Below are 27632 nucleotides of genomic sequence, written 5' to 3' on the forward strand. Positions count from 1 at the left end.
ACACTCATTTCTTTTTTTTTTTTTTTAATCTTTTATTTAATGAATATAAATTTCCAAAGTGCGGCTTATGGATTACAATGGCTTCCCCCCCATAACGTCCCTCCCACCCGCAACCCTCCCCTTTCCCACTCCCTCTCCCCTTCCATTCACATCAAGATTCATTTTCGATTATCTTAATATACAGAAGATCACCTTAGTATACATTGAGTAAGAATTTCAACAGTTTGCTCCCACACAGAAACATAAAGTGAAAAATAATAGATGATATTTTTTAAATGATGATGAAATCAGATCAGACCTATTGTCATGTTTAATCCCAGTGAGAGTCAAGTTGGGAGTTGATAATTTCTTTCTTTCTTTCTTTCTTTTTTTTTTTTTTTTTTTTTTTTACAAAGGATCAGTTTAGTATGCATTAAGTAAAGATTTCAACAGTTTGCACCCCCATAGAAACACAAAGTGAAATATATTGTTTGAGTACTCGTTATAGCATTAAATCTCAATGCACAGCACATTAAGGACAGAGATCCTACATGAGGAGTAAGTGCACAGTGACTCCTGTTGTTGACTTTACCAATTGACACTCCTGTCTATGGCATCAGTAATCTCCCTATGCTCCAGTCATGAGTTTCCAAGGCTATGGAAGCCCTCTGAGTTCTCCGATTCTTATCTTGTTTAGACAAGGTCATAGTCAAAGTGGAGGTTCTCTCCTCCCTTCAGAGAAAGGTACCTCCTTCTTTGAAGACCTGTTCTTTCCACTGGGATCTCACTCGCAGAGATCTTTTGCCAGAGTGTCTTGGCTTTCCATGCCTGAAATACTCTCATGGGCTTTTCAGCTAGATCTGAATGCCTTTAGGGCTGATTCTGAGGCCAGAGTGCTCTTTAGGACATCTGCCATTCTATGAGTCTGCTGAGTATCTCACTTCCCATGTTGGATCACTCTCCCCTTTATTTATTCTATCGTTAGTGTTAGCAGGTACTACTTTTATTTAATGAATATAAATTTCCAAAGTACAGCTTATGGATTACAATGGCTTCACCCCATAACGTCCCTCCCACCCGCAACCCTCCCCTTTCCCACTCCCTCTCCCCTTCCATTGACGTCAAGATTCATTTTTGATTCTCTTTATATACAGAAGATCAGTTTAGCATACATTAAGTAAAGATTTCAACAGTTTGCTCCCACACAGAAACAGAAAGTGAAAAATACTGTTTGAGTACTAGTTATAGCATTAAATCTCAATGTACAGCACACTAAGGACAGAGATCCTACATGAGGAGTAAGTGCACAGTGACTCCTGTTGTTGACTTAACAAATTGACACTCTTGTTTATGGCATCAGTAATCACCCTAGGCTCTTGTCATGAGCTGCCAAGGCTATGGAAGCCCCCTGAGTTCACTGACTCTGATCATATTTAGACAAGGCCATGGTCAAAGTGGAAGTTCTCTCCTCCCTTCAGAGAAAGGTACCTCCTTCTTTGATGACCCGTTCTTTCCACTGGGATCTCACTCGCAGAGATCTTTCATTTAGGTTTTTTTTTTTCCCCTAGAGTGTCTTGGCTTTCCATACCTGAAATACTCTCATGGGCATTTCAGCCGGATCCCCATGCCTTAAGGGCTGATTCTGAGGCCAGAGTGTTGTTTAGGACATCTGCCATTCTATGGGTCTGCTGTGTATCTCACTTCCCATGTTGGATCATTCTCTCCCTTTTTGATTCTATCAGCTAGTATTTGCAGACACTATTCTTGTTTATGTGATCCCTTTGGTTCTTAGTCCTATCATTACGATCAATTGTGAACAGAAATTGATCACTGGGACTAGTGAGATGGCATTGGTACATGCCACCTTGATGGGATTGAATTGTAATCCCCTGGTATGTTTCTAACTCTACCGTTTGAGGTAAGTCAGATTGAACATGTCCCGAATTGCACATCTCTTCCCTCTTTTATTCCCACTCCACAAGATCAAAACAAACAACCCACTTAACAGATGGGCCAAGGACCTCAATAGATATTTTTCAAAAGAGGAAATCCAAATGGCCAACAGACACATGAAAAAATGTTCAAGATCACTAGCAATCAGGGAAATGCAAATCAAAACCACAATGAGGTTCCACCTCACCCCAGTTAGAATGGCTCACATTCAGAAATCTACCAACAATAGATGCTGGAGAGGATGTGGGGAAAAAGGGACACTAACCCACTGTTGGTGGGAATGCAAACTGGTTAAGCCACTCTGGAAGTCAGTCTGGAGATTCCTCAGAAACCTGAATATAACCCTACCATTCAACTCAGCCATCCCACTCCTTGGAATTTACCCAAAGGAAATTAAATTGGCAAACAAAAAAGCTGTCTGCACATTAATGTTTATTGCAGCTCAATTCACAATAGCTAAGATGTGGAACCAACCCAAATGCCCATCAACAGTAGACTGGATAAAGAAATTATGGGACATGTACTCTATAGAATACTATACAGCAGTCAAAAACAACGAAACCCGGTCATTTGCAACAAGATGGAGGAATTTGGAAAACATCATGCTGAGTGAATTAAGCCAGTCCCAAAGGGACAAATATCATATGTTCTCCCTGATTGGCGACAACTAACTGAGCACCAAAGGGGAAACTTGTTGAAGTGAAATGGACACTATGAGAAACAGTGACTTGATCAGCTCTTGTCCTGACGGTTGATGTACAATGTAATACTTTACCCATTTTAGTATTTTTTTTTTTTGTTCCAGTACCATTGGTTGAACTCTGTAATTAACACACAATTGTTCTTAGGTGTTTAAATTTTAACTGAAAAGTGATCCCTGTTAGGAATTTGGAAAACATTATGCTGAGTGAAATAAGCCAATCCCAAAGGGACAAATACCACTTGTTCTCCTTGATAGGTGACAACTAACTGAGCACCAAAAAGGAAACCTGTTAAAGTGAAATGAACACTATGAGAAACAGTGACTTGATCAGCCCTCACCCTGACTGTTGATGAACAGCTTAATATGTTATCCCTTTTAGTATTTTTTTTGTTTGTTCTACTTAATACTTTTGGTTGAATACTGTAATCAATACACAATTCTTCTTAAGTGCTGAAACTTAACTGAAAAGTGATCGCTGTAAAATATAAGAGACAGAGATCTTCTATCTTCTGATTCACTCCCCAAATGGCCACAGTGGCCAGGTCTGGGCCAGGCTAATGTCAGGAGCCTGGAACTCCATCTGGATCTCCCACATGGGTGTCAGGCCAAGTAGTTGGGCCATCCTCCATTGCTTTCCCAGGCTCATTAGCAGGGAGTTGAATTGTAAGTGGAGCAGCCAGTACTCCAACTGGCACCCATATGAGATTCTAGCAATGCAGGCAGTAGCTTAATCTATTGTGCCACAATGCCAGCCCCAATTGTTACTATATTCTACAGGGGGAATCCCAAGTTAATTTGCCTCTTTAGGATCTTATTCACTATTGGAATTTTTGTAATTTTCAAGGATAGGCACAAATTAGGGTACACAGATCAGCTTTACAATAGTATTTCCTTAACTCGCAAAAGTGGGTTGTTTTTGACAACTTTCAAGAATGATTGCCTAAATATAGATAATTATTTTCTATTTCAAAGTGTCCTATTTTAAGTTGGTTGTCTTGTTTCTAGTGCAATATAGAATCTAGGGTTTTCTATGGGGTTTTCCCATCAGTAAGGCCTAATTAAGTATGCACTTAGTGACTCCATTTGAAAATAGCACATTACCTCATATACTGTATGATGTTGCTTTAAAGCAATACAGGAAAAAAAAAGCAGTACAGATGTGCAACTAATGGATTATTTTAAAATCACAGGCCTGCCCCTGAACTGAGGGGATAGGAACTAGATGGCTATGAGTTTTCTTTCTGTTCTCCAGGCCATGTGATTATTCCGTATTCAGAAAAGGATACTTGACAAACCGCCTGTCACAGCTGGGTCACCATAAGCACTCATTGGAAGGACAGAGTCATTTTTATCCAGTTGATCTACAGCCATGGTGAATGCATGCTGCTCCAAAATAGCAGTATCTGCTGTGAACAGCATGATATGGGAATCTAAAAATTCCCACTGCCTCTTCCTTGACGCAGCTTAATTGCGGGACTCCTTTTAATTATGTCAACTAGAAACATACCAGAAAACAACCCTGAAAGACAAAAGGTTATTAATGATTTGTTGGAAGGTTTGCTGATCAAATGATTGAGCACAGTTTAAAGAATGTTGTTAACACTTGGGCTTGGAAGCCTCTGGGATTGCTCCTAACCTGCGTGGGCTCCTCAGAGTCCCGTCGGCCTTGTGCAGGCCCCAGCAATCTCATCTTGTTGTGCTCTAAGTTGCAGTTATCTGCTCTGTGTAGTGGCAGCTCCTTTCTGTCCAAGGTTGTTTGTCAGGAAGGACACAGTCTTTTCAATGTATTTGCTGATTGTTAAAGCATAGAATTAAAAATTTTTTTTCTTTAGATTTTTACAGTTTTTACTATAGGATAGCATATGAAGTTTTAAAAATAACAAACATGAGGAAGTTGTAATTTGTTTACAGTGGTTGAAATTTTTATAGTACCTTCTTTTATTTTCTCTCACATGCTTTCCTTGATTTTTTCCTCCAAAGTCCTAACTCACCTCTCTAAAGTCCCAGTATACCTTTTTTAATGCTTTAGGTTGGAATTACTCAAGCCTTTTTTTTTTTTTTTTTTTTTTTTTTTTTTGGGAAAAAAAGATTTTGTTGAAAATCCTTGGTTTACATTTTTTTTTTTTTTTAATTTTGAGGGAGAAAGGGGTTGGGGAGATTTTGAGAGCGAGCTAGCTCTCATCCTGCTGGTGTACTCAGATGCCCACCATGGCTCTGGGCTCAGCTAGACCAAAGCTGGGAGCGGGGAACTTATTCTAGGTTTCCCTGTGAGTGGTCAGTCCTCAGTTGCTGCTGCTCTGCTGCCTCCCATGGTCTGCATTAGGAAGTTGGAGTCAGGAGCCAGAGTCAGGGTCAGGCATCAAACCCAGATCCTCTGATATGGGACATACCTGGCTCTTTTTTAATCTCACTTTTCTGCTGATGAGACTAGTAGGCTTGCCATAGCGAAGAAGCTTTCTCAGGGCTAATGAGAGATATATATTGTTTCTGGAATTCCAGAGATAATAACAATCAAAGAAGTATGCATAAAGCAATTGAGATTTCTTCTCCCTGCCTTCAACCCTCAGCAAGAACACTAAGCCATAGAAAGTAATCTAAATGGATAACCATGCCTTAGAAGGGCCAAGGAGGGTATGAAGTCCATGGCCTGACAGAGAAACATAAACCGGGAACTGCAGATCTAATTAATATCCAGCAAGGTGGCCCTAAGCAAATGGTTGGGGAAGCTAGTGTTGCTTTGACTCATGTAAGTGTTTTATTCATTATTGACATGGGATAGTCTAGTTAGTTAAAGCCTTAGAAAGAGGACATATACATTATTTTTGTAATACTAGAGGACTCAAAATTCTTCAGAATTTCTTCCTAATTACCAATGTGAGTTACATCTATTTGAATTTAAAATATCCATTTTGTGAAGAATAGGTGAAATTCAAAGTTTTATATTTAGAAAAGTTAACTTATAAGAATTTTACAGACTTTTCTAGAGAATTCATATGCTAAAAAATGGGAAAAGTAGAGAAACTGAGATTGATAGCCAGGGCATAGATTTTTTTTTTTTTTCTGAATTCTGAGTAGTTTATTCTCAAATCATTAGTTTTGAACCAGTTTAACATATAAAGATGACAGACATAACATTAACCACTAGGATGCACACATTCCTGTGCTGAAAGGAAACATGTTATATACACAAAAAAATTGCAACAAGTATTAAAGTATTCAAAGTGGGTTTTTTTTTTGACATTTCAGATGTAAGATATTTACAAGAAAAGTGTAAGTTTTAAAATAATTAAATAATTTCCATAGACTTTTAAAAGAATTGAGATAAATATTAGGAGACCCTGACAATCACAAGAACACTTTCCTATGTATTGAATAAGGGTATTTCTATAAAAAGGCCCAAAATAGAGTTCATATTTTGCTACTGTGAAGTATAGCAAATTACCAATACCAAAATATGCTAAAATGAACATGCATGTGGAAGTTGTAACAAAGAAAATAGTATCAGACTTTTGAATATTACAGTGTCTATGCAAGGTTTTTTCTGTGTGTTCATGAAAAAGGAACTTTCAAAAAAGCCAATATAATGGATATATCACAGAAAAAGTGGTAACCACTTAAAATCTTTTCATTCTATCATTTTTAAATGTAGCTGCAGAAGAGAAAAGAATCTAAATATAACTTTAAAATATTAGCTTATGGGCTGGCGCTGCGGCTCACTAGGCTAATCCTCCGCCTTGCGGCGCCGGCACACCGGGTTCTAGTCCCGGTTGGGGTGCCGGATTCTGTCCCGGTTGCCCCTCTTCCAGGCCAGCTCTCTGCTGTGGCCAGGGAGTGCAGTGGAGGATGGCCCAAGTGCTTGGGCCCTACACCCCATGGGAGACCAGGATAAGTACCTGGCTCCTGCCATCGGATCAGTGCGGTGCGCCGGCCACAGCACGCCGGCCGCGGCGGCCATTGGAGGGTGAATCAACGGCAAAGGAAGACCTTTCTCTCTGTCTCTCTCTCTCACTGTCCACTCTGCCTGTCAAAATATATATATATAAAAATATTAGCTTATGAATAAAAAAGTTGTGTGGTGCCTTCTTATGCATATGGATTATTAAACTGAAACAATGCACTTTTAGTATAATATATCTTAATCTCTGAACCCCCACTACTTCAGGAGGAAATTTCTCTCTCTCTGTGACAAGTCATCTTAGAAAATGAAAAGGAGAAACTGATATGTATGAATTCAAGACAAAACAATACAGTTAAAAGGCAAAAATATAAAAATAGCAGCATGTGAAATTTAAGATTGTTTTCTTAATGTTTGACTGAACCAAACACAGTATTTGCTCAAACTGGTCTACAGTTCAACACCTGAAACTAGAGATTTTTAGGAGAGGTACTTAAATATATGACATCCTTATGCCTAAATATATATTCAAATTTGCATTTTAAAACATACATATTGCACAGGTAGTGAAATATCAGCTTTCTGGTATCTCTAATGTAAAATGCAACCTTATTTAGCACATTAAACTATTACTAGTGGAAATTAATTTTACCCTAATGTTTAAAATCAATTATGCAGGACTATTGAGCATATTAATCTCAAAACATTCCTAAACAAGTTGAAAAAAAAACACAAGTACTTGAATATAGTTTATCAGAGACAAAAAGTAGGGGCCACAACTATTCCTAACTAAGGGCAGTTATGTCTTTACATATAAACTTGAGGTCTTTTACTGATCCACATGTAGAAATAAGAACTATTTACAAAACTTTGTAAGAAAATCAGATCTCCCCAAAATTTCCTACCAGATAATTTTCACTGAAAAAATGCACTAGCTGCCACACGTTCTGACAAAGCTTTTTCAAACAAAAGTCTATGCTATAGTCATTTGAATTCTAGTTTTCCCCTTTTTTCTACCCCCGCATAACCCATAACCTTCAACAATGGTCTGATAAATTCCTCTACGCAAAACTCACCACACACCCTGATATCCAGGACGTCAAAGATGGTTATAATTTCAAAATATCCACATTGCAGAATAAATCAGCACCACAGCATCATGAGTTTAGTATCATCATTTGATAATGTTAACCAATAAGAGTCTGTAACTTGTAACTATTGACCTTTAATGGGAAGCCACAGTAGCATTTTTTAAAAATGACTCAAAATTAATAAGCATTTTTAATGTTTTAAGTTGTTAAGCATTTAAACTCAAGGTCACTACGAAAACAAGGCTATCACACACACGTTTTTACCAACCACATGGGAACACACAAAGCTTTAGATAGCTGATACTGAACACTTAGGTTTTCTTTCTTTATCAAAAAAATTCTATTTCATTTGGCCACTCGCTAGATTCTTGGTTCACCAGCTTATAAAGAGTACAGTTCAGAGGCAGTGCAGCATATGCACTAGGAACCACCTGACCCTCTCTCATCTCTGGCTAGCAGCCTCAGAAAAGGAAGCTGAGGGGTGGAAGAGCCAGGCTGGCTCTGTGTGCTTTCACCTCACACATCACTGACTGGAAGCTTGCGTCATCCAGACCCGCTGGGTCACAGTCTTTTTCCTGAGGGCCGTTTTTACTCGGGTTTTAGCAGAGCTCACTCAGTTACTTTAGAAGCTGGTTCTCTTGGAGAGACAATCTGGACCTTGAAGTTCCCTGATGTGACCTTGGCAAGGGATTCGTAAAGTCCTCGCTTCTCCATGGCAAAGCTTGAGACCAGAGAGTTGCTATGAGAGGCTGTGGAATGTGAGGTGGCTGCTGCTGCTGCACCGGCAGGGTGGAAAATGTGTTTGGCTTTTGACAGGTGGAATGCTCAGCGGTTGCCAATCAGCCGGGCCCCGCTGTGCCACATGGCGCCAGAGACTGCTTTAAGCCAGCTGTGCATCTCCTTGGGGCCGTCAGCCTGTACATAGAAATTCGGGATGTTGTGAAAATTTCAAAGAGGTTGTCCCTCATCATTATGTCACTTTGCTTACATTCCTGGACTTTATGAACTTCTTTAAGTGATATTATATGGAGAGGTTCCTTTTCCAGTTCAGATTTGAAGTAGCTTATTGTGTTTTCATCCAACTGAAAATGTCTTCTCTTCCTGTTTCTCGTCACTGCTCCTTGTTTTACACAATATCCAGCTTTGATAACTGCACTATCAGGGGTGTTTAGGAGTAAAGTAAGGAAGATGGCTTTGTAACCATTTCAAATTATTTGTTGGTACTTTCACCACATTCGTTCACTTGTTTCTGAGTTGGAGTCATGATGGGAACACCACCAGCAATATCCATTCTGTAAGACGCTTGCTTTTTCCCACATTCACCTTGGCGACGTAGGTTATCAGAACTAGGCTGTGGGTCTGACTGCTTTGGTGCTGTAATTTTTATAGCTTTGTTCAGCACATTTACCACATTCTACTAGATCCTGCTGATCATTAGCTTGTAGGAAGTATTTTCTCATTTCTGCATTCATACAAAACTGAACCTAACCTTTGGCCTTAGCTTAGATGCACCACTTACCTTTGAAATATAGGTCAGTTTGATGGCTCCAACACGTGATGATCCAGAGGGTAGGTTCTGTGGACTATCAATGTACTGTACAAAACTGTCTTCTCTGGTATCCAGTATGAAGTACCTTCAAAGAAATTTCCCACTGTTTTCATTTTCTTCAATGTCAAGAAAACCACAGAAGCGATTCTGACAATCCACAGAAGGCATCTGTGGGCTTGAACATTATACAGCACCGCCAGCCCCCAGGGTGGTCACGTGACTGCCTCCCCACTCGCCTCAGCCAGCGTGGTGCTCCCAGAGCCCTACCACTGCTGCCTCCTGCCCAGTCACACCCCACTCCAGTGTGGCTGCTCTCCTCATGTCAAACTTTACCATGACCTTCGCCTAGAGCACACACATAGCCACAGTTCCAGCTCTCACAGGCATGGAGCTGCCTGGACGTTGCCCACGAAGGCCTGCCTGCACCCAGGACGTAGATTTTAAGAGAGAAGAGCAGCAAAATGCTAACAAGAAAACCTAAAAAAAAATTAAAAAATCACTAATCTTTCTGTAAGCTTTGAGAATTACCAATGTAACGTGAATTCATGGAGAATTAACTGCTATAGTGTCGCTCCTCCACGAAGAGGGGGAGCGACATAATGGTGCCATGACTCGGATAGGAAACCTAGGAGGGAAGAAGCGGGAAAATACCGAAGAGAGAGACTAGCAGAGCCTAGGGAAAAGCCGGATGGAAAAGGTGCCGGAAGAAGCTATTGAAAGCCTAGGCATAGACTCGGATACGGACTACGGGGGGAAACTGGGAGAAATCTCTAAGGTCGAAAGCGAAAGTGAAACCTAGAAGAAACTTAGACTCGGATACGGACTGTGGGGAGAAGCCAGGAGAAATGAGAGGGGAATATTGTTGGAAGAAAAGTTAGGAAACATACCGGGTAGAGAAAAATATGTTAGGGAGGATGAAGCCGCGGGGGCAGGCTGAGGCGGAGACGTAAGCCAGGTTGGAATTCTTCAAGTCAGCCCGGGGAACAAAAGGGGAAAATCTAAAACCAGAGGCGGAGACATAAGCCAGGTTGGAATCCGTCAGATTAGCCCGGGGAGCAAAAGACGGGAAGCCAAACCGGGAGCGGAGATGTAAGCTATAGGTTGCATTTCGCCAGGTTAGCCCGGGGAACTTAGACTGAAAGCCGGCCGGCGGTGTGCCGCTCCCCCGCGGAAGTGGGGAAAGTGGCAGGGGGAACCGCCCTTCCACGGAGGTGGAAGGGTCGGTAGCCAACCCGGGGAGAACCAGCAGCAAACCTGGGGAGGGCCGAGCAGACAAAAGAACAGCGCAGGGTCCTGTGTCGTTCCTCCATGAAGAGGGGGAGCGACACTATAGTAATTGTTTTCCTGCTAAAACATTTTGTGGACAAAATACATGAAACAACTAAGTTCAGGTATGTGATTCTTGAGAGAAGGTAAACAGAATACATTCACTTTGTTTGTGGAGAACTTTGCAGAATATTGATCTGTACATGTTTAAGGTAAAATCCCATAAAAGCAGTGAAAGAATCATAGGAAAGCATTGGTCTGAATAAGTAACAGGGCTCATTCCAGTCTGGGAAAAATTTATGTTACCATCTGTCAGAAGGTTCATGCCTCAGTAGTAGGAGTAAATTAAAACCAGAGTCGAGGCTGCCCTGAATACCCAAGATAATTCAGTGGGGGAAAAATAGTCTTCAAAAATCATCTTGAAGCAATTGGATATCCATATGCAAGGTGACAAAAGAATTGATTCTTGCATTGTGTTCAATTCAAAATAGATTAGACACATAAATGTAAGAGCTAGAACTGTATCACTTTTTTTTTCTTTTTAGATTTTTCTTTTCAATTTTTATTTGAGAGACAGAGATAGAATTGTCTACTGGGTCATTCCCCAAGTACCTACAATAGCCAAGGCTGGGCTGGAGCTGAAGCAGAGAATTGGGAACTGAATCTAGGTGTACCACAGGGTGGCCGGAGCCCAGCTGCTGGCATCAGGAGCCAGAGCCAGGTATCAAACCCAGGTACTCTGAGGTGGGAGGCTGGAGTCTTAACTGTTAAATTAAATGCCTGCTCTGTAGCACATTTTAAAGAAAACACTGAAGAAATTAATTCCATTATTAGTTTAGGTTAGCCCGAGTTTTTTAAAAATTTAAAAAGCACAAACTATAAAACCAAAAAGACCTAATGAGTTAATATAATTAGTTGCTTTTGCTTTTCCAAAGATGCTGTCAAGAAAATGAGATGAAACCACAGATTGGGAAAAAATATTTCCAAAATATATATTTGATAGAAGACTTTAATTCTATATATGTAAACTGCTATAACTTAATAAGGATACCAACACCACTATTTAAAAAGGGAAAAGTTAGACACTTTGCCAAAGAAGATACATGAATTGTGAGTAAGCATATGAAAAAAACTCAAGATCTTTAATCATTAGGAAAATGCAAATTGAAACCACAGTGAGGTGTCATTGTGTACCCATTAGAGTGTCTAAAATTTGAAAAGTGACAAAACCAATACCAAGGGTTGCTAAGAACATGGAACACCTAGAACTCAAAAATTACTGGCAGGAAAGTTTGGAACTTTCTTTTTTTTTTTTTTTTTTTTTTTCAACTTTTATTTAATAGATATAAATTTCCAAAGTACAACTTTTGAATTCTAGCGGCTTTTCCCCCATAACCTCCCTCCCACCTGCAGCCATCCCATCTCCCACTCCCTCTCCCATCCCATTCTTCATCAAAATTCATTTTCAATTATCTTTATAATACAGAAGATCAACTTAGCATATACTAAGTAAAGATTTCAACAGTTTGCACCCACACAGACACACAAAGTATAGAGTACCGTTTGAGTAGTAGTTTTACTGTTAATTTGCATAGTACAACGCATTAAGGACAGAGGTCCTACACGGGGAGTAAGTACACAGTGACTCCTGTTGTTTATTTAACAATTGACATTCTTATTTATGACGTCAGTAATCACCCAAGGCTCTTGTCATGAGCTGCCAAGGCTTTGGAAGCCTCTTGAGTTCACCAACTCCAATCTTATTTAGACAAGGCCATATTCAAAGTGGAAGTTCTCTCCTCCCTTCAGAGAAAGGTTTGGTACATTCTTATGAAGTTCGACACATATCTACCATAAAACTCAGCTGCTGGAGAGTTACACAGGAAAACATAAACATGAGTGTGCACAAATACTTGTGACTTACATGTTCATAGTAGCTTCATTTATCTTAGCCAGAAATCTAGAAACAACCCAGTCTCTGCTAGCTACTGAGTGAATTAGCATATTGTGAAATAGTCACATAATGCAGGACTGCTCATCTCCGAAAAAAGGAACGAGCTACTGATCCATACAGCAACATAGATGAATCTCATAAGCATTATGTCAGGTGAATGAAGGCAGACACGAAGGAACTCCTACTTTATGGCTTTATTTCTATGATACTCTATAAAAGATAAAGCCATAGGGACAGGAAACATATCTGGCGCCAGGGGGTAAGATCATGATAAGAAGAACCCTTGAGGGTGATAGAAATGTTCTGTCTTGACTGTGGGAATACTTACAGAATTGTATACATTGATCAAAACTTACAGAAGTATACACTTAAAATGATGATTTCTCATATATGTAAATTATCCAATAAGACTAATTATTTTAAGACATAAAATGGCATACCAAATTATGTTTAAAAGGTTTGATCTATAGAATTGTGCATTATACTTGCTGAAGGCATCCATTACACTATACTATGTGTTGCTCTTAATAAGAGCAATTTAATGGCAGCATTGGTGGATACATTGAGCCTTTGGGAAAGAGTATAAAAAAATCATAAGGGGATTTATGTAGACAGGAAAACAGGTTTTCAGTCCACTGAGATAAGTAACCCTTAAATGCTGTCATAAGCAATTAGAATATCATGAAATAGCAATGCTTATATCTTCAGATACTATGTTTTCATTTTAAAGATATATTTATTTATTTGAAAGGCAGAGTTACAGAGAGAGGGGGAGAGACAGAGATCTTCCATCCACTGGTTCATTCCCCAAATGGCCGCAATGGCTGGAGCCGGGCAGATCTGAAGCCAGGAGCCAGGAGCTTCTTTCAGGTCTCCCACATGGGTGCAGGGGCCCAACATTTGGGCCATCTTCCAGTGTTTCCCCAGGCCATAAGCATGGGGATGGATCAAAAGTGGAGAGCTGGGACTCAAACCAGCACCCATATGGGATGCCGACACTGCAGGCAGTGGCTTTACCCCTACACCACAGCACCAGCCCCAGTGTTTTCACTTTAAATGGTTAATTTAAAAAAATATATTTGAAAGGCAGGGTTACAGAGAGGGAAAGGCAGAGATCTTCCATTCACTGGTTCACTCCTCAAAAGGCCACAACATCGAGAGTTGGGCCAGTCCAAAGCCAGGACCAGAAGCTTCATCTGGGCCTCCCATGTAGGTAGCAGGGGCCCAAGCACTTGGGTCATCCTAAACTGCTTTCCCAGGCACATTAGCAGGGAGCTGGACCAGAAGTGGAACAGCCAGACTCCATCTGGTACCCAAATGGGATGCTGGCGTTGCAGGTGGCAACTTCACCTGCTGTGCCACAATACCAGCCCCATTGATAATGGCTTTGAGAAATTACTGGAAAATTCCAAGATCAGGTTGAAAAAGGCACTTTCTGGTACTGGCTCTAAGCCTTTTACTGTAGATGAGAAAATAAATACTAGTATCATTTATTTAAGTAAAGGGTGTTGGTCTTTATATACATTTCAGATGGGTGAAAATATATTTGAAAATGTTTCTGTGAAACTGCTGTAGTCTGTGAAATAGACTTTGACATGCTAGTATTTTATATTTGTATTGGTTTATTGTCTGAACATTTGTAGAAATGCAGATGTAAGTATATAACATTAGTATAAAATGCTTACTTAGGAAACCATTCACAATTATAGTGAAAACTCTATAAACTATGATTTAAACTAATTTTGAAAATCAGACACCTATTTAACCGGATATATCAAGGCTTTTGTTGCTTGCTTTAAAATAACAGATGATATGATGTGATACTTGTGGATTAAGTTCTTTGGCTTAATTTCATTTAACTCTGAGGACAGATGCTAAGAAATATTTCCCATCTAAATCTTATAAAAGTATAGCACAGCTTCAGACCTTTAGTGACAGTGTTGTAACACACCATAAAATGGCAATGCTGGTCCATAAAGATCTGTGCACCTCTATGTGCTTATCCCTGTCCTGTGTCTTTTTCTCTCTACCTCTTTTTTGCTTTGTTGAGTGATAGCAAGTGTAGACTCATAAGCTCCTGGGTTGTTTGCTTACCCCTATATTTCCAAGCACCTATCACAGAGCAATTCCCATGGCAGGTATGATGACTGAATAAGATGCTGTACTGGGCATTCAGGTACAAAAATGATGATTGAGTACTTGTTTTCAGGGAAGTCACAGTTTAGAGAAACACACAGATCAATAAATAGTTGTACAGTATGGTAAGTGTCACCAGAGTGGAGGCTTGTACAAATTACTATGACTTTCCAGAAAATGGTGGCATCTGAAAGGCTTCACAGAGAAAGTGACATCTGAGCAGAGTCTAAAATATGAAAGTGAGTTGCAAAGTGGCAAAGTGTATTCCACATGGAACCAAAGGAAAGATGTTTGGGAAATGTGGAGTGAGGAACAAGGAATAAAGTATGAGAAAATATAGCCAAAAAGATGATTGGGGCCAGTTGGTAAGACACCTCAAGAGTTTGAAATCAGTGGTTGTTTCTGAGTTGTGTTTTTTCTTTAATTTTTTTTATTTATATAAAGCAAACAAATGTTATGTAATTCATAGATTTAAGAACATAATACTTCCCAACTTACACTCCCTCCTGCCCCTGCTCCCACCCTCCCTGTTCCTTCCTTTTTGCTTTTTCTTTTAAATTTTACAATGACATACTTTCAGTTTATTTTATAATCATAGGCTTAACTACCCACTAAATAAAGAATTCAACAAGTAGTAAGTAGAAAAACCATTGTTCTGGGGCTGGCACTATGGCGTAGTAGGTTAAGCCTCTACCTGTGAAATTGGCATGCCATATGGGTGCTGATTTGAGTCCCAGCTGCTTCGTGTCGGATCCCTCTCTCTGCTAATGGCCTGGGAAAGCAATGGAAGACAGCTCAAGTGCTTGGGCCCCCGCACCCATGTGGGAGACCCAGAAGAGGCTCCTGGCTTCAGATTGGCCCAGCTCAAGCCATTGCAGCCATTTGGGGAGTGAACTAGCAGATGAAAGACTCTTTCCCTCCCTCCCTCCCTCCCTCCCTCTCCCTGTAATTCTGCCTTTCAAATGAATACATCTTTTTTTTTTTAAAAAAAGAAAAAACCATTGTTCCTCAAGAGTATAGAAAAGGGTATACTTTGAGATTTCAAATCTTGAAATGTCAGCTTAGCTCATAAGCATTACATATTTTGGGTACTCTATATTAGTCACCACAAATCAGGGAAAATATATTGTCTTTTTGGGACTGACTTATTTCACTAAGAACGGTGATTTCCAGTTATATCCATTTTGTTGTAAAAGGCAGGATTTCAATATTTTTTAAGGCTAAGTGGTATTCCATAGTGTATATATACCACATTTTCTTTATTCAGTTATCAGCTGCTGGATATCTGGGTTATTTCCATATATTAACTATTGTGAATTGAGCTATAATAAAAAGGGGGTACAGGGTCCTGCGCTGTGACGTAGCGGGTAAAGCTGCTGCCTACAGTGCTGGCGTCCCATATGGGTACCAGTTCAAGTCCCAGCAGCTCCACTTCTGATCCAGCTCTGTGCTATGGCATGGGAAAACAGTAGAAGATGGCCCCGGTCCTTAGGCCCCTGCACCCACATGAGTGACCTGGAAGAAGCTTTTGGCTCCTGGCTTTGGATTGGTGCAGCTCTGGCTGTTGCATCAATTTGGGGGTGAAGCAGTGGATGGAAGAACTCTCTCTCTCCCTCCCTCTCCCCCTCCCCCTCTCCCCCTCTCTCCCCCTCTCTCCCCCTCTCTCCCCCTCTCTCCCCCTCTCTCTTCCTCTCTCTCCCTCTCTTTCCTTCTCTTTCCTTCTCCCTCCCCCTCTCTCCCTCTCCCTCCCTCCCTCTCTCTCCTTCTCTCTCCCTCCCTCTCCCTCCCTCTCCCCCTCCCCCTCCCACTCCCTGCCTCTCTTTCTCTCTCTGTGTAACTCTTTCAAATAAAATACAATAAATCTTTAAAAAAAAAAAAGTGGGGGGAGTGATACAGATAACTTTTCATATGCTGATTTCATTTTGTTTGGTAAATTCCCAGGAATGGGATGGCTGAGTTATATGGTAGGTTTTTAGATCTTTGAAGAATCTCCACTGCTTCCCTAGGCCATAGCAGAGAACTGGATTAGAAGTAGAGCAGCTGGGACTCGAACTGCCGCCCATGTGGGATGTCGGCATTGCAGGCAGTGGCTTTACCTGCTATGCCCAAAGCTATTTTGATTACAACTGCCCTGTGGAATGTCATGAAATCTGGTATTGTGATGCCTCCAGCTTTGTTTTTGTTGTTTAAGATTGCTTCAGCTATTCATGGTCTCTTGTGTTTCCATGTGAATTTTGGCACCATTTTTTTCTAGACCATAAAAAATGTTGTTGGTATTTTGAGATCACACTGAATCTTGTAAATTGTGTTTGGTAGTATGGACATTTTGATGATATTAATTATTCCAGTGTACAAACATATAGATGATTTTTTCCATTCTTTTGTGCCTTCTATGTCTTTAATGTTTTGTAATTTTCCTCATAGAGATCTTTCACCTCCTTAGTTAAATTTATTCCAAGGTATTTTTTTGTAGCTATTGTAAATGGTCTTACAATTCTTTCAAATTCTTTCTGATCTACAAATTCTTTTTCAGCCATGTATTATCTGTGGATATACATGGCATTGATTTTTGTGTGTTGATTTTATATCCTGCCACTTAATCAACTCTTATGAATTCCAATAGTCTCTTTGTGGAGTCATTTGGTTTCCCTATATATAGGATCCTTGTATCTGCAAACAGGGATAATTTGATTTCCTCCTTTTCAATTTGTATTCCTTTGATTTCTTTTCCTTGCCTAGTGGTTTTGGCTAAAATTTCCAGCACTATTTTGATAGCCATTCTGAGAGTGGGCATCCTCATCTGGTTCCAGATCTTAGTGGAAATGCTTCCAGTTTTTCCTTTTTTTTTTCCAGATTGCAGAAATTCTCTTTTATTCCTTTTTTTAATAGAAGACTTTTATTTAATAAATGTAAATTTCATGAGTACAACTTTTGGATTATAAGGATTCTTCCCCTCATACCTGCCCTACCATCCCCAAACCATCCCACCTGCTACTCCCTCTCCCATCCCATTCTTCAATAAAATTTATTTTTAATTATCTTTATATACAGTAGATCAACTCTGTACTAAGTAAAGATTTTCAACAGTTTGCACCCACACAGACACACAGTATAAAGTACTGTTTGAGCCAGTGCCACGGCTCACTAGGCTAATCCTCTGCCTTGCGGCGCCAGCACACCGGGTTCTAGTCCTGGTTGGGGCGCCGGATTCTGTCCCGGTTGCTCCTCTTCCAGGCCAGCTCTCTGCTGTGGCCAGGGAGTGCAGTGGAGGATGGCCCAAGTGCTTGGGCCCTGCACCCACATGGGAGACCAGGAGAAGTACCTGGCTCCTGCCATTGGATCAGCGCGGTGCGCCGGCCGCGGCAGCCATTGGAGGGTGAACCAACAGCAAAGGAAGACCTTTCTCTCTGTCTCTCTCTCTCACTGTCCACTCTGCCTTTCCAAAAAAAAAAAAAAAAAAAAAGGACTGTTTGGAGACTAGTATTACTATTAATTCTCTTAGTACAGCACATTAAGGACAGAGGTCCTACGTGGGGAGCAAATGCACAGTGACTCCTGTGGTTGATTTAACAGTTGACCTCTTGTTTATGACGTCAGTGATCACCTGAGGCTCTTGTCATGAGCTGCCAAGGTTCTGGAAGCCTCTTGAGTCCACAAACTCCGACATTATTTAGACAGGGCCATAATCAAAGTGGAAGTTCTCTCCTCCTTTGAGAGAAATGTACCTCCTTCTTTGATGGCCCCTTCCTTCCACCAGGATCTCACTCACATAGATCTTTCGTGTAGGTCATTTTTGGCCACTGTGTCTCGGCTTTCCATATCTGAAATGCTCTCGTGGGATTTTTAGCAAGATCCGAATGCTTTAAGGGATGATTCTGAGGCCAGAGTGCTGTTTAGGGCATTTGTCATTCTATGAGTCTGTTGTGTGGCCTTCCAGCTTTTCCTTACTCAGTATGATGCTGGCTGTGGGTTTGTCATATATTGCATTGATTGAGTTAAGGAATGTTCCTTCTATACCCAATTTGCTTAAGGTTTTTTATCATGAAAGAGTGTTGTATTTTATCAAATGTTTTCTCTGCATCTATTGAGATAATCACATGGTTTTGATTTTTCAGTTTGTTAATGTGATGTCTTGTACTTATTGATTTGCATAGCATTGTTTTAGCAACTTATATTTTTTTTATTAAAACATACAAAAAAGTCTGAAATCATTTACATATAGCTCAAAAGTTTTTCACAGTACAAACACTCAGAATAATTTCTAGAGCCTTCCAGATGTTTAAACCAGTCATTCCTTGTCCCCTAGGATAGCCATTTTATTGGTTTCTGACACTATACATTTTGACTTTTATGTAAATGAGATTTTACTGTCATCTGTCTTGGTTCTCTTGATCAACATTATATTTGTGAGATTCATCCATGTTGGCTGGCGCCGCGGCTCACTTGGCTAATCCTCTGCCTGCGGCACCGACACCCCGGGTTCTGTCCTGGTTGCTCCTCTTCCAGTCCAGCTCTCTGCTGTGGCCCAGGAAGGCAGTGGAGGATGGTCCAAGTGCTTGGGCCCTGCACCCGCATGGGAGACCAGGAGGAAGCACCTGGCTCCTGGCTTCGGATGGGCGCAGCGCGCCAGCCATAGCAGCCATTTTGAGGGTGAACCAACGGAAAAGGAAGACCTTTCTCTTTCTCTCTCTCTCACTGTCTAACTCTGTCAAAAAAAAAAATAAAAAAAAAAGATTCATCCATGTTGTATGTATATAGCAGAAGTTTGTTTACTTTGATTGCTATAAGTTAGTTATTCCACTGGCAATGTACCACACTTTATTTATTCTTTTCTGTTGAACATTTGAGGTTATTTGCAGGTGTTTACTGTTAGAAATAGTACTGCCGTGAACATTTTTATATATGCCTTTTGGTAACATGGATATGCATTTCTGTTGAAGACCCAAACCAGTGCCCCTATGGGATGCCATCACTGCAGGTGTTGGCTTTACTTGCTACGCCATGGTGCTGGCCCCTAGAAAAGAGATATTTAACTTAAACATAATTCAACCCAATACCTTGTCTTATAGTTCATTCTCTTGTGTCCTGCTAAAAATGGTTTTTGGTTACTCTGCAGAGAATAAAACATATATACTAATGATTAAAATTTCTCAGCTACACTGGAAGTTAAAAGGCAATTACTGTCTATGTTAGGGATCTCCAAGACCATCCCAGGGTTTAGTGACCCACTATGATGACTCACAGGACTCAGCATATTCTTGTACTCATGCAGTGAAGGAATTCAAAGCTGAACCATCAGAGGGAAATCATCAGTTGGAGTCTAGAGGAAACTATGTACAAGTTCCCACGAGTCTTTTTCCAGTGGAGTCACATGGGACTTGGCTTAATTCCTGCACCAACTAGCGGAGACTACACATGGAAGATGTTAGAGACTCCATGTACGAGGCTTCCACTGGGAACTGGTCATATAGGCACTGTCAGCATAGCATATACAAAAATTCCAGACTTTAAAAGGAAAGCAGATGTTGAATCTTCCATGGAAGGACAGTATAGATTTCTGCTTATTTAGGTCTTCATTAATTTTTCTCAATAATGTTGTAATTTTCTTTTTGGGAGTCTTGGATTTGCCTATCTTTTATTGTATGTATCCCTGATATTTGATGGCTTATGCATTTGCAAACAGTACCATTTTAAATTTTCGTTTTCTATTTGTTGATAGAAATAAAATTGAAATTTTGTATATTTTCCTTTAATCCAATGATTTGTACACTCTTATTTTTTTCTCTAAAGATTCATTTCATTTATTTGAAATACAGAGTTACAGAGAGAGGTAGAGCCAGAGACAGAGGTCTTCCATCCACTGGTTCACTCCCCAAATGACTGCAATGGCCAGAGCTGAGCTGTTCCAAATCCAGGAGCCAGGAGCTTCTTCTGGGTCCCCCACACAGGTGCAGGGGCCCAAGGAGTTGGGCCATCTTCTGCTTTCCCAGGTCATAGCAGAGAGCTGGATTGGAAGTGGAGCAGCCGGGACTCGAACTGGCACCCATATGGGATACCGATTCTGCAGGCCAGGGCTTTAACTCACTGTACCACAGGGCTGGCCCCTGTACATGTTATTTTTAAAGTGAGTTATTTATAGTATGTATTACATTGAATTTTCTCTTACATAATTATTTAATGTTTTCTTGTTCCTTCCTTCATCTTTTGTCTTCTGTCTTTTTTCCCCTCTCTCCCTCATTCCTTTCCTTCCATATCATTATTAGTCTACCTTCACCCCCAGCTGCTTACGCTAACTGCCAGGTCCAGCAAAATGTTCTGTGGAAGAGATGATAGCTATATTTGTCTTATTCCTAGTCTTTGGGAAAGCTTTTATGAACATTAAAAATGGGGATGTCTATAGGTTTTCTGTGGATATTCTTTATCACTGTAAGGATGTTCCTTCTATTCATAGTTGGCTAAAAGGTTGGTTGTACTTCATTTTGAATGTTTTATACTTTATTATATATGTTTTTCCTGCATCTGTTGATGATCATGTGACTTCTACCTAATGTGATTATAATTATTAACTTTTAATCAAAGGTTTTTAATTTTGAGTCTCTTTTATGGGTATTTCTTTCTGTGTTCTAAGAAATCTGTGTGATTTTCCATCTCAAATTAATTTTTTGTGTATGTGTGAGATATATGGCTACAGGCTTTTTTTTATACCATAATATAATTGTTCCAGAACAATTGTTGAAAAGACTTTTTTCTTCCCCATTGGATTGCATTGTTGCCTTTTGTTGAAATACAAATGACCATATAGATGTGGGCCTATTTCTTGGACAGTGATTGACTTTTAAATATTGAACTAACCTTGCATTACTGAATTAAGCCCCATTTGGTCATGTTGTATTGTCTTTTTTATATATGGCTAAGTTGGATTCTAATATTTGAATAGGGATTTTGCATTGAGTTCATGGGGGAAGATTGGTTTATAATTTTTCTTGTAATTTTCATGTCAGAGTTTGCTAGCAAGGTTATGCTAGGCTTATAACAGAAGTTGTAAAGTGTTCCTTTCTTGTTTTCTGTAAGAATCTGTAAATGTATTATTCATGATTCCATCTAGATCTGAAGTTTCCTTTGTGAAGTTTTAATGTGGATTAGGTTTCTTTAATAGAAAAATGTCACCTTCATTTAAATTGTCATATTTATTTTAAAAGTTGATCATAATATGTCTTTTTTAAAGATTTATTTGAAAGGCATTGTTAGGGAGGAGGGAGGGAGGGGGAGAGAGGGAATAAGAGTGAGAATGAGAATGAGAATCTTCCATCCACTGGTTAACTCCCCAAATGGCTACAATGGCTAGGGCTGGGCCAGACCAAAGCCAAAAGCCAGGAGCTTCTTTAGGGTTTCCCATGTGGTTGCAGGGGCCCAAGTACTTATTCCATTGATTTCCCAGGCCATTAGTACAAAGCTGGATTGAAAGTTGAACAGCGGGGCCTCAAACCGGCATCCAATGTGGGATACTGGTGTTGCAAGTGGCGGCTTTACCTGCTGTGCCACAACATTACCCCTCATAATGTCTGTCTTTTTAAAAAAGATTTCTTTATTTCAAAATCAGAGTTAGAAAGAAATGGAGGAATGACAACTAACTGAGCACCAAAAAGGAAACCTGTTAAAGTGAAATGAACACTATGAGAAACGGTGACTTGATCAGCCCTTGCCCTGACTATTGATGAACAACTTAATATGTTATCCCTCTTAGTATTTTTTTTGTTTGTTCTACTTAATACTTTTGGTTGAATACTGTAATCAATACACAATTCTTCTTAAGTGCTGAAACTTAACTGAAAAGTGATCGCTGTTAAATATAAGAGTGGGAATAAGAGAGGGAAGAGATGTGCAATTCCAGACATGCTCAAGCTGACTTACCTCAAACGGTAGAGTTAGAAACATACCAGGGGATTCCAATTCAATCCCATCAAGGTGGCATGTACCAATGCCATCTCACTAGTCTAAGTGATCAATTTCTGTTCACAATTGATCATAATGATAGGACTAAGAACCAAAGGGAGCACACAAATAAGACTAGTGTCTGCAAATACTAGCTGATAGAATAAAAAAGGGAGAGAACGATCCAACATGGGAAGTGAGATACACAGCAGACCCATAGAATGGCAGATGTCCTAAACAGCACTCTGGCCTCATAATCAGCCCTTAAGGCATGCAGATCCGGCTGAAAAGCCCATGAGAGTATTTCAGGCATGGAAAGCCAAGCAACTCTGAAAAAAAAAAAAAAAAAACCTTAAATGAAAGATCTCTGCGAGTGAGATCCCAGTGGAAAGAATGGGTCATCAAAGAAGGAGGTACCTTTCTCTGAAAGGAGGAGAGAACTTCCACTTTGACCATGGCCTTGTCTAAATATGTTCAGAGTCGGTGAACTCAGGGGGCTTCCATAGCCTTGGCAGCTCATGACAAGAGCCTAGGGTGATTACTGATGCCATAACTAAGAGTGTCAATTTGTTAAGTCAACAACAGGAGTCACTGTGCACTTACTCCTCATGTAGGATCTCTGTCCTTAGTGTGCTGTACATTGAAATTTAATGCTATAAGTAGTACTCAAACAGTATTTTTCACTTTATGTTTCTGTGTGGGTGCAAACTGTTGAAATCTTTACTTAATGTATGCTAAACTGATCTTCTGTATATAAAGAGAATCGAAAATGAATCTTGATGTGAATGGAAGGGGAGAGGGAGTGGGAAAGGGAAGGGTTGTGGGTGGGAGGGACGTTATGAGGGGGAAGCCATTGTAATCCATAAGCTGTACTTTGGAAATTTATATTCATTAAATAAAAGTTAAAAAAAAAAAGAAATGGAGGGACAGAGAAAGGAGAGCGAGAGAGAGAGAGAGAGAGAGATGGATGGTTATATTCCATCTGCTGGTTACTTCCCATTTATTGTAAGATATTAGTTCAGTTATGGAGGTTGAGAGATCCCACAGTTGCTGCTTAAAAGCTGGAGACTTGGTTCACCACATCAAATGTTGTTCTTGTCTAGAAATGCCCTCACAGACATACCCAGAAATAGTGTTTAATCAGGTATCTGGGCATTTCATGACCTAGTCAGGCTGACACATCACATTAACTATGACAAGTTCCTTCTTTGGGGATTATATCTGACAGAGCCTAGACTTTTTAGACAGTTATAAATGGCATGTTTTTCTGTAAGGAAAAAACTCAAGATCATTTTTTAAGATCTCATAATGAGTCATAAGAAGAGTCGGGACATGTCTGTATAGCCCTGCAGTCAACCTTGAGGCCTGCTTACCAAAATAATTGTAATTGTATCCATAGGTATAATCAGTATTCTTCTAATTGTATTAAGTAGACTTAATGAATGTTATTTTTCTATTGATCATGGAAATCATTCTGTACAAAGAGGCATCATAAAGTACATGAAAAATGCACATTATCTCTAAGTTATATTTTCCATGAACTTTTTGAAATCCTCTTGCATCATTGGGTATTCTAGGAGATTCCTGAGGGGAGGGGTAGAGGCAATATCCTGAGTTTTCATTTTGTTAGAAGTTTCTAAAGACCTGATAAAACTTCTCAAAAAAAAGGTTCCTAGGAACCTAAAGGGCAGTGATTATAGTATTGATAATGCCCTATGAATGCAAGGACCATGTCCTGTTATTGTCATCCCTGAAGTAGCTAATATATAATAGGTGCTCACTAATATTGTTTGATTGAGCCAAGGATATAGATAATTTGATGAAAATAAAGAAATTCGGTTGTTTGACATAAAGGAGACAACTCATCTTTAAAGGGTCAAAAAATTTATTGGAACTGACCAGTGTTCTTATAAGAAGTAGAAACATATTAAGTGAAATGGGTTCAGAATTGTATCAGTACACATTTCTGACACAGCTAAAGATCCAAGTCCCACTCATTGATCAACCTTTCTAGAACAGTCTTTCTTTCTTTCTTTGGACAGGCAGAGTTAGAGAGAGAGAGAGAGAAAGAGAGAAAGGTCTTCCTTCTGTTGGTTCACCCCCCCCCCCAAATGGCCGCTACAGCCAGTGCGCTGCACCAATCCGAAGCCAGGAGCCAGGTACTCTTCCTGGTCTTCCATGCAGGTGCAGGGCCCAGGGACTTGGGCCATCCTCCACTGCCCTCCCAGGCCACAGCAGAGAACTGGACTGGAAGAGGAGCAACCAGGACAGAACTGACGCCCTAACCGGGAGTAGAACCTGGGGTGCTGGCACCGCAGGTGGAGGATTAGCCTAGTGAGCTGCGGCGCCGGCCTCTAGAACAGTCTTTCTAATGATTGAACCATATGATAGGAACTTCTTTTGCTCTGTTAATCTTCTCTTCTTTGATTCCTCTAATATCTCTATCACTTCTTAGCCAAGGGAAATGTCTCACCTGTGCTCATACCATCCTTCCCTGCCTCTTCTCAGAATTAATTGCATCTCCTTCTTTCAGTTTCTTTTTTTAAAGATTTATTTATTTTATTTGAAAGATTTCATTTTATTTGAAGGGCACAGTTAACAGAGGGAGAGAGAGATCTTCCATCCACTGGTTCACTCCCCAAATGGCCACAACAGCTGGAGCTGGGCCAGGCTGAAGCCAGGAGCTAGGAGTTTCTTCCAGGTCTCCCACATGGGTGGAGGGGCCCAAGCACTTGGGCCATCTTCCTTTGCTTTTCCAGGTGCATTAGCAGTGAGCTGGATTAGAAGTGAAGCAGCCAGGACTTGAGCCAGGCCATAAGGGGTGCTGGTGTTGCAGGCAGCAGCTTAATTCACTACGCCACAGCGCCAGCCCCCCTCTTTCAGTCCTGTAGTTTTACTTTTTTGATTTAGTGGCATGTGTTCTTTTGCCACTGTTTTCAAGGCTTTCCCGCCCTTCAAAATACTGAAAAGCCTTCCCTAGACTCTTTTCAAGCTACCATCCTGACTTTGTCTTCCCCACTTTGCCATCAAAATTAGATAAGTTTTTGTTCATTTCTTCTATTTATTACCGGATGCAGCACCCTCTTCTCCATCCTTTTTCTTTTTGACTTCTGTGCAATCTTTGACATTCTCTTCCTGACTGCTTGGATAGTTTCCTGTAGTAGTAGGCAGTCAGCTGTTGCTATTGTTTAAGAAAAAAACGTCTTCTTCTGAATGAGAGAGACAAACAGTGGTAACTGGGGCCCTTAAATAGCCTTTTTTATGACTTAATTGACAACCAAATGAGGAAGTATAGTTTTTGTGTTTTGAGAAATCCAGTTGACACTTAAAAATGCCAAATCAAGAAATGGAAACCAGGGTCGGTGTTACAGTGCAGCAGTTAAGATACTGCCCTGGAATCCTGGCTTCTGATCGAGCTCCCTGCTAATGCCCTGGGAAAGCAGCAAAAGATGGCCTAAGTGTTTGGGCCCTGCCACCCACATGGGAGACCTGGATGAAACTCCTGGCTTCTACCTGGCCTAGTCCTGACATTGTAGTCATTAGGAGAGTGAACCAGCAGATGGAAGATCTCTCTCTCTCTCTGCCTTTCAAATAAATAAATTTTTAAACAATAAAAACAAATGGAAACTATAAGTAGTTAACCGTAAGGGTAGTGCTGAGGAATAATTGTGTGCTTGCACACTGCAACACTGTTGGCAAAGGCATTGTAGCTTCACTGACCTTCCAGACTAGCAAATCCAGAAGGTGGCTGTGTCATTCCCTTAAATACACCTTTCAGCATTGTGAGTGAAGTTCCAAGTTCTTCTCACCTGAGATAATTAGGATACTACTTCTACTAGAGAAAACCAATGGGCCCATTGTCTGCTTGCCTATGGAAAGGAGGAGCCTCTTAGTGCAGTGTGTGGACTGCTATGGAGGTGCAGTCATCTTTGTGGTCTGTGACCAAAAAGGCGAGAACTTGGAGTAGGATTGAAATCAGGGGCATTAAGTGGGATCGTGTCCATAAAGCACCTACAGCAGAAGAGTAAGTTCCCAAGGAGAACCAATTGCATAAAAACTTTTCTTGATTTTTCCTTCCTTTTCTTCAGCGGCACCATGGCTCTAGGTAGGGGACTGATCTTCCCTAAACTTTTCCTGATAGTAGTCATCTATTTATGCTCTGGCAACTATTATGTAAGATACTGTGTGTCCATGGAATTAGCTTGTTCAGTCTGTTTACCAGACTTAAGGATGCTGCAGAGAACCTGGAATCTTGAAGTGGGGAATTCTTTCATCTCAAAAAGTAAAATTTGAATCTTTGAGGTGTCACTCAACAATTAGCCTGAAAACTCTGTATTGCAGTTAATAAAGGAAAGGGCAGATGTACACAGCCTGTAATGACCTCTTGAATCAGCCATGTAGTCACAATCATATATGTATGTTGTAACACTGGTAATGGTGTCTTTAACTTCAAAAGGAAGTGACATAGCATTATAGCAAGAGTTGAATTGAGTCTATAATTCTTATTTTTCTTTAGATTTATTTATTTATTTGAAAGGCAGAGTTACAGAGAGGCAGAGAGAGAAGAGGGAGGGAGGGAGGCGGGGAAGGATGGAGTGAGGGAGGGAGGAAGAGAGAGAGATGGATGTCTTCCATCTGCTTCCATCTGGTGGTTCATTCCCCAAATGGCCATAATGGCCAGAGCTGTACCGATCCAAAGCCAGGAGCCAGGAGCTTCTTCTGGGTCTCCCACACAGGTGCAGGGACCCAAGAACTTGGGCCATCTTCTACTGCTTTCTCAGGCCATAGCAGAGAGCTGGATCAGAAGTGGAGCAGCCAGGACTCAAACTGGTGCCCATATGGGATGTGGGCACTGAAGGTAGTGGCTTTACCTGACATGCCACAGTGTTGGCTGCTGTAATTCTTATTTTATTAAATGTTTAGTACTATAAAAGAAAGCCTCAGAGTTTCTCTCCTTACTTTCTAGGTAAGTAAATTTATTTGTAGGTGGAGAATCTAGTTAAGATATTTCTGTATAATTATAAAATAGGGAGAGCTACTGTATTTCTGCCTCATTTTCTTTAAAATGTAAATGTCCTCTGTGAATATTAGTGGTTTAAAAGGTCTGCATTAATCTTATTGAAGTGTAATCACTGGTTGCCTAGCTGAATTGCTAATTTATGCCAGGGCTAATT

At 40.4% G+C, this 27632-nt stretch overlaps 1 protein-coding gene and 1 pseudogene across 1 annotated transcript in view; one reads left to right on the plus strand and one right to left on the minus strand.

Moving 5' to 3' along the window:
• The window catches only part of HIBCH (3-hydroxyisobutyryl-CoA hydrolase), a 104756-nt gene that overhangs the window by 67547 nt on the left and 9577 nt on the right, over positions 1–27632 (plus strand). The window lies entirely within an intron of this gene.
• Positions 1–27632, minus strand: part of LOC127491726 (pleckstrin homology domain-containing family A member 1 pseudogene) — a 28266-nt pseudogene continuing 634 nt past the window's right edge.

Source organism: Oryctolagus cuniculus, chromosome 3 (genome assembly GCF_964237555.1).
Source record: "Oryctolagus cuniculus chromosome 3, mOryCun1.1, whole genome shotgun sequence".
Taxonomy (NCBI): Eukaryota; Metazoa; Chordata; class Mammalia; order Lagomorpha; family Leporidae; genus Oryctolagus; species Oryctolagus cuniculus.